Here is a 6,000-nt window from a genome sequence, read left to right as displayed (position 1 = left end):
TACACGGTTGTAACTTCAGTGTGGTGTTGGGGGTGCACCAGCCAGGCAGCCCGGCTGCATCAGTGGGTTCCAGGTTCAGTGAAGAAGGAAAACAATAGAGGAGGAGAACACTTGACATCAACTCCTGGCCTGTATGCGCACATGCATATGTGTGCACATGCATCCACATGAACATGTACACATGATACCCCACATATACAAAATACAATGAAAGGCATAATTTTTCTTAACTTTTTATTGATTCTTTGTAAGTTTCATGTCATGAACTCTAATACCACTTATCTCCCTGTCCCTTCGTATCTATCCTCCATCTTTGCAACCTCTCCTACAAAAGGAAGAAAAGAAGAAGGAAAGAAAGAAAGACCAACCAAACAACGCCCCCCCCAACCCAAATCTTCTGGTGGAAGCTCCTCTGTGTCACAGTGTTACGCAGTATATCCTTTCGTCACACTTCTTTACTTGTAAATGTTCATTGCAATGACTCATAATGACTCACTGCAGTGAGGTCTAGTTCGAGGCCTCTGGCTTTTGCTATACTATCAATACTGGATCCTCACTGGGACTCCTCTCGGATTTCCTGTTGTTGCCCTGTGTCATGGAGGTCCTGCAACTTTGGATCTGCAGGACCAGTCCCTTCATGTGCTCCAGCAGTTCATAGATGGGGTAGATGTTAGTGTGGGCCAACTCAAAAGCCTGGATCTGGACCTGTGAAGTAGCTGAGTTGGTCAGCGATCAGCTCTCCTGCATCCCAAAGCATCAGGACCAGCTCCAGCACTGCCCTGGCTAGCTCACCCAGTGCCCCAGCAGGCAGGAGGCAGGGCCAGCTCTCCCGCTCTTGGCTCTTGTATACCCATACCATGCCAACAGAGCCAGTTCTACTGGGCTGCCCAGGCTAGGTGCAGGGCAGGCTCTCCAGACTGCTTCAGTTCTCCCACTTTCATGACCTTGGGGCCAGCTCACCTGTCTGCTGCAGGTGTCAAGGGGGACGGGGAGGATGCCTACACCATCTCAAAGCAGTTGATGGGCAGAGCCAGCTCTCCAGAAAAGGCATAATTTTATACAATGATTATTATGCTAACAAAACTGTATAATTATTTTTTTAAAAGAATTATGTTAAAACTTTCATACAGTAAAAAAGAATTGTGTATCTTATTATCAGGCTATTTTTTGCCAGGGTTATATAGCACAGCAAATTTCTGGACATGTGCTGACACTCGCTATAGAACTGCAAGTCACGGATTAGCTTATACAAAAGTTGGCTTCGGGGGCTGGAGAGATAGCTCAGCAGTTAAGAGCACCAACTGCTCTTCCAGAGGTCCTGAGTTCAATTCCCAGCGGCCACTTGGTGGCTTACAACCATTTGTAATGGGACTGGATGCCCTCTTCTGGGGTGTCTGAAGACACCTACAGTGTACTATTCATATACATAAACTAAATAAATAATTATTTAAAAATAAGTTGGCTTCAAATGAAAAGTTAAGCGGAATTGGAACTGTTTAGTGGGAATAAAGCAAACCAAAGGAATGCCACCATTTATAAATGGAGATGGTGAGGGAGAGGACAGTCATGCTCCTCTAAGTCAGGGACTTAGCAAGAGCAAGAATGCAGCTGCAGGAAGCAGAAGGCAGGAGGGAAGGCCAGGCAGCCCTGCCTCTGGGGTGGGGGTGGTGGGGAGGCACTGCAGGGCTTCCTCTCCTGTCTGAAGGCCTCAAGGCAACTCATTTATCTTCCTTACTCTTCTTTCCTGCTTGTAAAACAAAAATGTGATTGTTCTGTAAAGTTTGAAAAATTGTAAAGCCCACAAAGAGAAAACTAAAGTTATCTTTTCCCACACTCTGGGAGCATTACACTTTAGGAATTTATTACTTCTTTTTTTTTTTCTTGGGTATTTTAAAAAATTTTAAACAAAAATACAAAAATCCACTTAAAAACACGAGTTGAAGTTTAACCAACCAACCAAACAAACACCATAAAGGGCTAAAGACATGGCTCAGCAGTTAGGAGCATTCCAGAGGGCCAGGTTCAATTCCCAACACCAACACCCAATGGTGTTCACATTCATCTGTAGCTCCAGTTCTAGGAGAGGGAGTTGGACACCTTCTTCTGGCCTCTTTACAAAAACACCCATACATATAAAATTAAACTAATTTAACTTTAAGAAAGACCCTGGCTCAAAACCAAACCAAAACAAAATAAAACACAATACCATACAACACAAAATTCATCTTAGCCATTTCTAAGTATACACAGAGCTCAGCACATGTGAGCATTACACATTATTGTGCAACAGCTCTCTGTAGCTTTTCCAGCTAGCAAAATGGAAACTCTATACCCATTGAACAATGCCCTGTTTCCTCTTCCCAAAACTTCTGGTAACCACCACTGTAACGCAATTCCTGTTTCTATGAACCTGACTACTTTATAAATCCCTAAGAAAGTGGCATCCTACTGTAGTCACCTCTTGGTGGCTGGCTTCTTCACCATGGGATAGCCTCGAGGATTTACCCATGCTGCACAGTGTGGCAGGATTTCCTTCCTTTGCAGGGCTAAAGAATAACAACCACTGCACTGTGCTCTCCACATAAGTATAGATGAACATTCAAATTGCCTTTTGCTTCTTGGCAAATGTAAACAATGCTGCTGTGATCATAGGTGTGCAAAAGTCTGCTTGAGACCCTGCTTTACATTTCTTTGGATGGATATTCATATTATATTAATTATATATTATAGAAATTCGACTCGTATTTTTCTGAGGAAAAATCTTCTATAATTTTATGTGCATTTGTTTCTCTAATCTATCTTTTCCACTTAAAAATATATATATTTTTTATGTGTATGGGTGTTTTCTTGTATTTCTATAAACCACATACATGCCCTTTGAGGCCAGAAGAGGGCGTCAAATCCCCAAGAACTGCAGTTATGAGCCACCATCGGAGTGCTAGAAACCAAACCAGGATTGTCTGAAAACAGTCAGTGCTCTTAATCACTGAGCCATCCTTCAAGTCCCTGATTATTTTATTTTTTTAAACAGAGTCTCATATAGCCCAGGTGGTCTTGAAGCCCAGGGCTTCATGTATGCTCAGCAAACACTCCACCGCTGAGCTACACTCCAAATTCAAAATTCTTCTCACATAGCACAATGCTCAGTTACTGCATAGGAAACCACCATTTGTTTAAATTTGTGAGGAGAGAGCTAGTTGCAGCTTTACAGTATTCTAAATGATAAAAACCATATTCTCAGATAAAGTTTTATACTCATTATTCCTCTGGGTAAATAACTCCAGGATAGTTTCTTCAAAATGAAATTCCAGAGTTAAAAAAATACATGAATTTTTTGCAGCTCATTAAAGAATGGTCGACATATAATCAACTTTATGTATTGAAAACACATAATTTGGGGGTCTACAGAGATGGCTTAGTAGTTAAGAGCATTGGTTACTCTTGCAGAGTACCCGGGTTCAATTCCCACCACCCACTGGTGGTTTACAACCATCTGTAATTCATATTTCTGTATACAGAAATCCCATTGTTCTAGTACATGTGGGTAGTGTTTGTTGTTGTTGGTGGTGCGGATAGAACTCACTGCTTCATGTATACGACGTTTCTAATACGATGTTTCTAACGTTCTAAACTGTTTATCTTAAAGATTTGCTTAGCTAGTCTCAGTGGCATATGCTTGTAATCCCAGCACTTGGGAGATGGAGGCAGAAGAATGCAGAGGTGTTCAGGGTAATTCTCAGGTTTCTAGTGAGTTTGAGGCCAGCTTGGCTGCATGAGACTCTGCTCCAAAATGAAAAACAAACACATTTTGAATTATCCACTAAATTATCTATTATGTCAAAGATCAGTTGACCATGTATGTTTAGGCCTCTTTCTGGACTCTGTTTCACATTGATATATTTGTTCATCACACATAATGATGATGTGTTCTGAGAAATGCATTGTCAGGCATTGTGTGAACATCATGGAGTGTACTCACACAAACTAAATGTGATATCATATGTCAAGATAAACTTACAAAAACTTGTTGCCTGTTGCTGAAATATCATTAGTTTATGTTTATTAGATAATTCTTGCATTAATACCACCCAGTCTAGATTTTTGTAGCTTTATTAGTCTTGAAATTAGGTAATATAAGAGTTCCATTTTTGCTATATTTTACATTGTTTTATTTATTCTGGGACCTTCACACCCACCATGTGAAATTGAGAATCATTTTGTTAAGTTTGACTAAAACAAAAACCTGCTGAGGATTGCATTAAATGAACTGGGGGAAATTTTGTATATTAATGTTGAGTCTTCTGGTTCATGAGCATGGTGTGGGCAGTATATTTAGGCCTCCATTTCTCCTTAAAAATATATTTTGATTTTCAACATATGGATCTGGTACATTTGATTTAGATTTAGCTGTAAACATTTCTTAGTTTGGTGCTATTCCAAGGCATGCAGATTTTCTACTTGAATGTCCAATTATTGTTTCTAGCTGTAGATATATCTGGTTCTTATAACCAGGAACCTCACTAATAAATTCACCTCCTAGAGACAGCAGTTTTTTGTATAGATATACATAGTTTATTTATTCTCCTACTGAAGGCCATCTTGGTTGTTTCCAAGTTTTAGTGATGAATGAAGCTGCCATAAACACATTTGCTGCATTGGCAACACCTGAGAATTTTTTTTTTTTTAAGATTTACTTATTTATTTTATGTGTATGAGTACACTGTAGCTGTAAGCCATCATGTGGCTGCTGGGAATTCAGGACGCCCCACTCGCTCACTTGCTCGCTCAGGTGTAATACTCTGTAGTTGTCCTCAGATGCACCAGAAGAGGGCGTCAGATTTCATTACAGGTGGTTGTGAGCCACCATGTGGTTCCTGGGATCCAAACTCAGGACCTTTGAAAGAGCAGTCAGTGCTCCTACCCGCTGAGCCATCTCACCAGCCCTCCACTTTTCATAAAACAATTTACATCATAAAGTTTAGAAGTACCCTGAGTATATGTTGACCTTTTTAGTAATGGGATTAGTAATGGGAAATATCTCTCCAGCCCCATCTGAGAAGTCTTTAAAATGCAATTTTACAACTACTTGCTGAATCTCTGCATTTCCACCAAGTTCAAGAAGTAACTCCTATACAATCTTTCACCAAACTTTATGCATACAAGAATCATCTGCAGCCGGGCGTTGGTGGCGCACACCTTTAATCCCAGCATTTGGGAGGCAGAGGCAGGCGGATTTCTGAGTTCAAGGCCAGTCTGGTCTACAGAGTGAGTTCCAGGACAGCCAGGGCTACACAGAGACCCTGTCTCAAAAAACCAAAAACCAAACAAACAAACAAAAAAAGAATTATCTGCAGGCATTTGTTGACCTGCGTCTTTCAACATTTTATTTGGTAGGTCTGTAGCAAGAAGCAAAGATCTGTATTTTAACAAGTCTCTTGCGTTATTCCTATGCAGCTGGCCTTATTGGCCACACTGAAAATGCGCTAACACTATTTCTCACTTAGGATACACAGGTGATGGTCAATTATTTCTACCAGTGTCTGGACGAATGAGGCCTTTAATTGATCCAGAATTGAGTGGAGGCAAGAGAACTGTCTATACAAATAGATTGAAGTTCATTTTCTCTCCTTCAATTTTTGCCAATTATATCAGTGAGCCTGAGTATCTTCGACAGTAAACAGGGCAATAACCTTTCCCAGGAAAAGGAACTCATCTGTCAACTTCTGAGTTTTCTGTCCCCAGTATCCACGTCCAAAGGCTTGGGATGAGTCGAGTTCCAGGAAGCCTCCCTCCGGTGGTTCATTCTTGCCAGCTCAGACTTGCCCGGAAGCCACCGCCACCTGGCCAGAAGGATGTACTCTGGTAGACGCGCCTGTGTCACCCCGCCTGGACTACACCCTCTCCATGCCCAGCCCTCTAGACCGATGCCGTCATCAATAATTCAAGACACGCCTTTCCATTGGCTAGAGCCTCCACCCAGTCGCTGGCAAACGCCCAATG

Source organism: Mastomys coucha, unplaced genomic scaffold, assembly GCF_008632895.1.
Source record: "Mastomys coucha isolate ucsf_1 unplaced genomic scaffold, UCSF_Mcou_1 pScaffold15, whole genome shotgun sequence".
Lineage (NCBI taxonomy): Eukaryota > Metazoa > Chordata > Mammalia > Rodentia > Muridae > Mastomys > Mastomys coucha.
Note: the sequence above shows the minus strand (reverse complement) of the source record.